The following is an 8,311-nucleotide window of genomic DNA, read 5'->3' as shown; positions in this document are numbered from 1 at the left end:
ACCACGTGACAAGAACTGTTGGCGAGCCGCACCCCGCTCTCATTCTACTGTCCTTGTGTATTCGGACAAACCTAGCAACTTTAGGATTAGAATAGCGGTGGCTGTGATTAATGAGAACTGCGTTTTTTACAAGCAGTGTAGAGTGTTATTTATCCCTTTTTTTCTATCCTTTGTTTATGGGTTTTTTTCTTTCCACTTCCTATATGTAAATTTATATTCTTTCACTTCCTAAATTAAAGGCCCTCATCCTTCATTTGAATGGAAAACATGGATAGCGATATTATTTTAAGTCGCCTTCCATGAACGGACCGTGACAGGGATCAACGCCTAGCTTAGGGTCTCATACAGGCTGCTTGGGATGTCGCTACAACGTAATGATGGCGGCATCTGTAACCGCTACGGCAAACAAACAGCATGTCGGATTATTGGACCTGGTGAAATGTCGTGTGGCAGAAGCAACTTTTCTAACGGTGTTCCACAAGTTCCCTTCTCGTGAAAATTCCATCTGCCCATGTTACGTCACACTGTGGTCGGGAAATCTGAGGCGGAAACAAATTATTTAATTTTTCCAGTATTAATCATATCAAATACATTGGTCCACTCGGGAGGTTTAGTCCCGAGTGGACCAATAACCCGTGCCCGTTACGTCAGTCTTACATATGCGACAATCTCGATGAATGTTTTACGCGAGGAGGTACGTTGACATCTCGGTGCCTCACTTCCACACGTGTGTTACATATACTGTGGAAGCCTAGGATCCAAATGCGGGTGCCTCGGTCAAATCTGCGACCTCGAGCAATGCCATAGCCGCAGTGCTACTTCGGCGGGCACAGAAGTGTTTATTTGACGTGCGACCGCTTCCGTTGTGTCGCCTAGACCCTGAGGTGCACTTTAACGCGACTCTGCTTTTATAAATAGGAGAAGCGGGCCGTACCGTACCTTGAACTTAAGTTTATCTAGCGTTTCTTTGGCGTCTCACGTTAGTTTTTTTCTATTCCACCCCTCCCCCCTTGTACTTGTATGAGAACTGCGAACAAAAGGTGGCAAGGCTGTTAGTCACTCGTTTCGCGACTGCGTCTGTTCACCCCATTCTCTGCCTTCTCTTCCCGCTCGTTCCTTCCATTGTATCTAGCTAAACTCTGGATTGGCACGTTGGTAAAAAGGTAAGCGCTTGCCAGGGGTCACGGATAATTACAGCTGTCAAAAGGCTAATGTGGCCTTCACCCTGAAGCTCCAGGAGGCATTGTGCACATTCGACGCGGTGCGGGCCAAACGAGTACTGCGCGTTTCTTCTTCGCCGCGCTCTTTCCATGTATATTGACCTTTTCATCGAGCGACAAGGAAAGGGCGCGCGGCGCTGCTTGACAGTATTGCTGTCGCGAGCTGCGGAACGATTTCGGGATGGTTTAGATCTTACTTTAATTTACGAATGTCCGTTCTAATGAGGTCGTCAGGGAAGCTTTTCGGTGCAGCGGTAACTACAGTACGCGCTTGGGAGCGCAAACATGTGAGGCGCATTATCAGCCGCGGTGTGTGTATGTGTTGTGAACTGTTTTGCGCATATCCGCTTTAATTAAACGAATAGAACCGGTGTCTCTGTGTGTCTCTGTCGCACGGCGTCGCTTCTACCCATTCTCTGCCTCCTCTCTCCCCTCTCCTTCCTACCATTCTATCTAGTCCCCCTCTGCACTTTGTGGGAGATACGGGTTTCTCCTCCGTACTCTTGGGACAAAGGAACGACAACACAGTAGTGCAAACAGTCACAAGGGCATTTATTGCACCTTTCATAGATCAATGCCAGCTAGCCGAGTTGCTATCCACAAAACATGCCGATGGGCGCACGACAAATCTAGAAGTCCGACTTACCGCGACCGCATTGCGAGCGAATATGTTCGCCCCATGCTGGATCCCAACGCCTGGTCGCTCGCGCGTACTGTCACGCGAACGGTGTCCAAGGCGGCCACGAGAGACGGTCTCGCAGAAGCATAGTCGGCGCACGCGCGGGCGGCATGTCCGTCCTGCTCGCTTCCCGAACCCAAAGAGACCAAGCGCCTTCCTTTCGGCGCCCAAGTAACCTCGCCTGTCGGCGGCGTTAGCAGCGCAACACTCGCGCCATCTCTCGCACTGCGCCCCAACCACATCGAACGCCGCGGGCATCACTCCGGCCACGCGGCGAAGCCGCACTACAGGAGGCGCGCCATGCGGGAAAAACATCAGGGGACGCGCGAGAGTCGCGCATCCCCACAACTAGCACTTCGGTATAAAGGTAAGCGATGCATTTCCTGCAACGCTTTTGAGGACGTCGCAGATAATTACAGCTGTCAAGAAGCTGATGTGGCGACGCACAGAGAGCTCCAGACGGTATGGTGCACATTCAACGCGCTGCAAATGTCAAACAAGTCTCTCGTGCCTCCTTTCTTCTCTGCCAAGCTCCTTTCATGCATATACACGCCCTGAACGACACTTCACACGGCGTGCAAGACAGCAGCAGCCGAAAAGTCGAAGGAAGAGGCAATGAAAGCTCCTCTTTAAAAAAGGTGTCAGTGCTCTGCGTCGATACTGAAGCATACAAGGCTAATTTAATTGCATGCGGAACAATCCAAATGAGATTAGAAAGGAAGGAATATTGAGCATCATGCGAGACAAAAAATTGAAATCAACAGATATAATCAACATTTTATCACCGAAACATTTGAACCACCACCTACGTCAACCTTTACTACGCTTACACCCGTAAGGGTGGTTCTTGTCCCACTGGAAACACCCTCACCTTTAGGCCCTCACAAAAATTTAAAGAGGCTGACAGCAGAGCTCAAAAAAGACTGCGATGGCTAAACCTTAGTTGAAAACTATGTAATCATTCTGACAGCCTTGAGCGCATAGAAATATCAAAGAGAATTTCACAGGGAGAAATATGAAACTCTCCTGCCCGATATTTCGGGCCGCTCAAGGCTGTCAGAATGACTGCATAGTCCTCAGCTACGTATTTTGTCATCAGTCCTCTAGTTAGAGCTCCGTTGTCGGTCTGTGTAAATTTTTGTAAGGCCTTAACGGTGAGGGCGTTACCAATGCGACAACAAAACTCCTTTAAGTGTGTAAACGCATTTTCAGTGTAGTTAGCTCTCACTTAATATATATATTCCGCAGGCTTTCCTTACGGCGCATAAAGAATTAATGCGTGATAATATAGGTAGTTCAAGCTTCTGGGTGGGATGTTCCGTAGAAACCTATACAGTTTACTCATTAAAACTTCTCTGCCCAAGTAATATTTCGCAATTCGGTTAATAAGCCTCGAATAATTATGCCATTACTCAAAACACTCCATCATTTTGACTTACTTCACATCATAGATAAACAGTTGTATTTATTTGCGTATTGCTATAGTGCAGCTGTCTGTTTTTAAAGGTTCGCTTAATTTAGCATAACCTGTTTAAAAAATGCCGACGCGACGGGGCGCATCTCCGTCGCAACAGTACAGAAGTTAAACAACCTGCCAGATCCAAGTTATGCAAAGTTTCATCACAAGGCATAAACTTCAACTTAGTGCGAACCATGATATTGTCACAAGCTGTCATGAACCACGCCTGCCGCGGAGACAACGAAAAGAAAGAAGAGAACGACGTTAGCCGGGCTGCCGCGAGACCGCTCTTGAACAACCGCGCCTATCAACCAGATTCATCTGGTTCTGCATTAAACACCTCGTGTGTAACATTTGGTGGAGCTGTGCGGGGTAACTCCCACGACCTACAACGGAGCCACCAGCACAAGAGCTACGCCGAAGCCGTCGCCTCGCCGGACTTTCGCCGTCGCGCTCAATCATGGCCACAGAGCAAAATATCCTCACCAGCAGTGCCTCGGCGAGCCCAGTCCCTATCCAGCACTACCGAGAGCCACGCACGTTCTCGGCGAAGGCAGATGAAGATGTGGATGAGTGGCTAACCCATTACGAAAGGGTAAGCCAATACAATAACTGGAACGCTGCCAGTCAGCTTAGGAACGTTGTTTTCTTCTTGGCCGGCACGGCATTGGTATGGTATGACAACCACGCGGACATGCTAACTACTTGGACACGCTTCGTTGAGGCGATCAAAAAGTGTTTCGGTGACTCAGACGCAAAGAGGAAACGTGCGGAACTCACATTGGCCCAGAGAGCTCAGGTACCCGGCGAGACTTGCACTACCTATATCGAAGAAGTTTTGAAGCTGTGCCGAACCGTCAACCCTCAAATGACAGAGGAAGATAAAGTGGGGCACGTGGTAAAAGGAATAGCGGAAGACGTGTACAACTTCCTCATTGGTAAAGAGAACTTGCACACTGTATCAGAACTGATACGGCACTGCCGTACGTTCGAAGCGCTGAAGACTCGCCGAATTACACCAAAGTTTGGACGGCTGGCCAATGTAACGACCGTAGCAAGTGTTGACACGAGTCCTCCGCTCCCAGACCTATCGTCCGCCATCCGCCAGATAGTCCGCGAGGAGCTACAGCGACATGACGAACAGGCACGTTATGCGGCGCCACGTTGCAGCTCCTCCGTTTTCCGAGACACTCTTTGGGAACCCCCTTCGGCTACTTGGAACCACTCGGTGAACATCGCGGATCTTAACGGCTCCAGAGACGAACCGCATTACATTACGACCGAACCACCACGCAATGATTCGCCCCCTCAACGTTTTGATCCACGCCCACGCAACTTTCGTCCACGAAGACTCGCCGCTACCTACGACTTTCAAGGGGAAGAGCCTCGTTACCCTCAACCGATGCCTCCGGCAGAATACCTCAATTCGCATTCTGAAGTTCGCCCTTCGCCAGTGTGTTACTGCTGCGGCATGCCTGGCCATACAGCTAGGTACTGTAGCCGACGCCGAGCATCAAACTACGGATCGTCAGCGCCGACTATGCGGTCTAGCGGTCGTCTACTGCGCACTCAGTGGCCAGGAGACTCCACTTCAGGAAGCCACTTTCGAGAGGACCGATGCAGCGCCCAGGAGACCTACCTTGGAGAAGAAAGAACCCGGAACCGCTACCGCTCCCCTGCCTCCGACCGTACTCTGACGCCACCACCAGCCTTCCGAGCCTCCCGATCACCATCCCCTCGGCCGCGATTCACGTCACCATCGCCTCGGCGCCGTTTCGTGTCGCCCCCGCCGGGAAACTAGCCAGCGCGGCCGATGTGTGCTGCCGACTCAACTGCCTCCAACTATTTTCATGCTAAAGAATAAGGTTCATGTACTGATTGATGGGGTCTCTACAATGGCTTTAGTCGACACGGGAGCAACTGTCTCGGTCATGAGTGTGGGGTTTAAAGGCCTTCTGGGACGCAAGGTTATGTTTCGTTGGGACCAGTGCACAAGTTTCCGTGGAGTCAGTGGTGAATCATTATACCCGGTTGGTGTGTGTAACGTGGATGTGTCATTGGGTGGGAAAGTTTTTAATGCAGAGTTTACTGTTCTTCCTCGCTCCTCGCATGACGTGATTCTGGGGATTGACTTTTTGCAATTGTGTGGTGCGAATGTTGACTGCCGGACGGGAGAACTCAGTGTCGACACCAGTGTTTCACCTGTGCTCTTTGAAGGTGAAGCTTGCCCGGAGAGTGTTCTGTGCGTGTCTGAGGATACAGTTGTGCCCGCCTTATCCGCGATGCGTGTTGCCGTCGCCTGTTCATCTCCGGCTCCTATCTCGTTCGACGCTGCAGTGGAACCTGTACATCGGAACTGCCTCAAGAAAAACCTGTTAGTTCCGCACTGCGTAGTCTCAGTGACCAATGGATGCGCGGGGCTGTGGGCGCTAAACTGTTCCACTGAAGCGGCAGTGCTACCTCAAGGCCTAAAGATTGCCACGTTTCAGGAAGACTCGCCCGTATCGGTGGCAGTACTTACAGAGCTCCCCGATGGAGGAGCAACCAGTGTCTCGAGCCCCGGGAGCTCGAAGATACTTTCCATGATTGACAAGTCACTCAGCGATCACGAGCGTCGAGTTTTGATGGCCCTGCTTACGAAACATACCTCGGTATTCGACTTTGCGCAGCACGATGGCCCGCCATCAATTCCTGCGTCCAGAACTCGTCACCGCATCAACACAGGAGCCGCCCAGCCAATCCGACAAAAACCCTATCGTGTATCTCCGTCAGAACGCAAGATAATCAGTGATCAGGTCCAAGAAATGCTATGCAAAGGCGTCATTCGAGAATCATCTAGTCCTTGGGCAGCACCCGTGATATTGGTGAAGAAGAAAGACGGTACGTGGCGGTTCTGTGTTGATTACCGTCGCCTAAACGCCGTCACTAAGAAAGATGTGTATCCGCTCCCACGAATTGACGACGCCATCGACTGTCTCTTTGCGGCATCTTACTTTTCCTCAATCGATTTACGGTCAGGTTACTGGCAAATTCCTATACACAAGGACGACAGAGAAAAGACAGCATTTGTAACACCCGACGGACTATTCGAGTTTAACGTGATGCCTTTCGGGTTGTGTAACGCACCTGCAACGTTCGAAAGGTTCATGGACACGATATTACGCGGCTTAAAATGGGAAGTTTGCATGTGCTACTTAGACGACGTTGTGATCTTCGGGCGAACGTTTAGTGAGCACAACAAACGTTTGGATTTGGTCTTGAACTGCTTGGAGAAAGCGGGCCTTGTGCTCAATTCAAAAAAATGCCGTTTTGGGGAACGACAAACCCTTGTGCTAGGCCATCTCGTCGCTAAAGAAGGCATCCGACCAGATCCACAAAAGACTGCGGCCGTAGAAGCATTTAGAGTACCCAACTCTGTCAAGCAGTTAAGAAGTTTCTTGGGCTTGTGCTCCTATTTTCGCCGATTCATTCCCCGGTTTGCTGACATGGCTCATCCCCTTACACGCCTTCTCCAAAAAGGCGTTCCCTTTGAGTGGACTGCAGATTGCGACTCATCGTTTCGCCAGCTCAAGTTCCTGTTGACATCCCAACCAATTCTTCGGCACTTTGATCCTTCATCACCAACTGAAATTCACACCGATGCCAGCGGCGTAGGCATCGGTGCTGTGCTAGTTCAGCGTGTTGACGACAGTGAGCACGTGATCTCTTACGCTAGCCGGTCCTTGAGCCGCTCCGAGCGCAACTACACAGTCACCGAACAAGAGTGTCTGGCGGTCATCTTCGCCGTGCAACGGTTTCGTTCGTATCTCTATGGGCACCCCTTCACTGTGATAACAGATCATCATTCGCTATGCTGGCTTGTGAATCTGCGGGATCCCTCAGGACGACTAGCGCGCTGGGCCCTCCGTCTACAGGAATACGATTTCGTTATTTGCTACAAAAGTGGCCGGCGACATGCTGACGCTGATTGTCTCTCTCGTATGCCACTTCAAACAACTGAATGTGATGCGGACAATTTTGACGAATACATCGCTTTTGTGTCCCCGGAATTTCCGGATATGGGTACCGTCATATCCGAGCAGCACAAGGACGAGAGCTTACAACCGCTCTTCGCGGCAGCACAGGAGTCACCTGCAGGCAGTCGCTTTCGCCTACGTGATGGTGGCGCGCTGTATAAGAAGAGCTACTCGACCACCGGTGCACGCTACCTTTTAGTTGTCCCCAAGAACCTTCGCCACCAAGTATTACACGCCATGCACGATGACCCAACTTCCGGTCATCTTGGTTCCACACGTACACTCTACCGGGCTCAAGAACGTTTTTACTGGCCTAAGATGCGGAAAGATATCGAACGGTACGTCGCCAGCTGCTCTCAATGCCAGCGCTACAAGCGTCCGCCACAAGCGCCACATGGCCTGCTTCAACCAGTTCCCCCTTCTAGCGTCCCCTTTGAGCAAGTTGGTATAGATCTTCTGGGCCCTTTCCCGCGATCCTCCAAGGGTAATCGTTGGGTTATCGTTTGCGTAGATCACCTTACCCGCTATTGTGAGACCGCCGCATTGCCATCGGCCACAGCTACAGAAGTTTCAATCTTCTTGCTGGCTAACGTTATACTCCGACATGGACCTCCTCGCATAGTAATCAGCGATCGTGGGCGACAGTTTACCGCGGACGTGGTTGAAGAAACCCTTCGTCTGTGTTCATGTAGCTTCCGCCATTCTACGCCCTACCATCCACAAACTAATGGTCTGGTCGAGCGCACAAACAGAACGCTTGCCAACATGCTATCCATGTACGTCGATTCAGCACACAAGAATTGGGACAGTATCTTGCATTTCATTACCTATGCCTTCAATACCGCGAGACACGAGACCACTGGTTACTCACCATTTTTCCTTCTGTATGCTCGTCCGCCGCGCTACACCCTCGACACCATATTTCCCTATTTCGTTC

This window comes from Dermacentor andersoni, chromosome 3 (assembly GCF_023375885.2).
Source record: "Dermacentor andersoni chromosome 3, qqDerAnde1_hic_scaffold, whole genome shotgun sequence".
In the NCBI taxonomy this organism is placed as follows: Eukaryota; Metazoa; Arthropoda; class Arachnida; order Ixodida; family Ixodidae; genus Dermacentor; species Dermacentor andersoni.
This window is presented reverse-complemented; position numbering follows the sequence as displayed.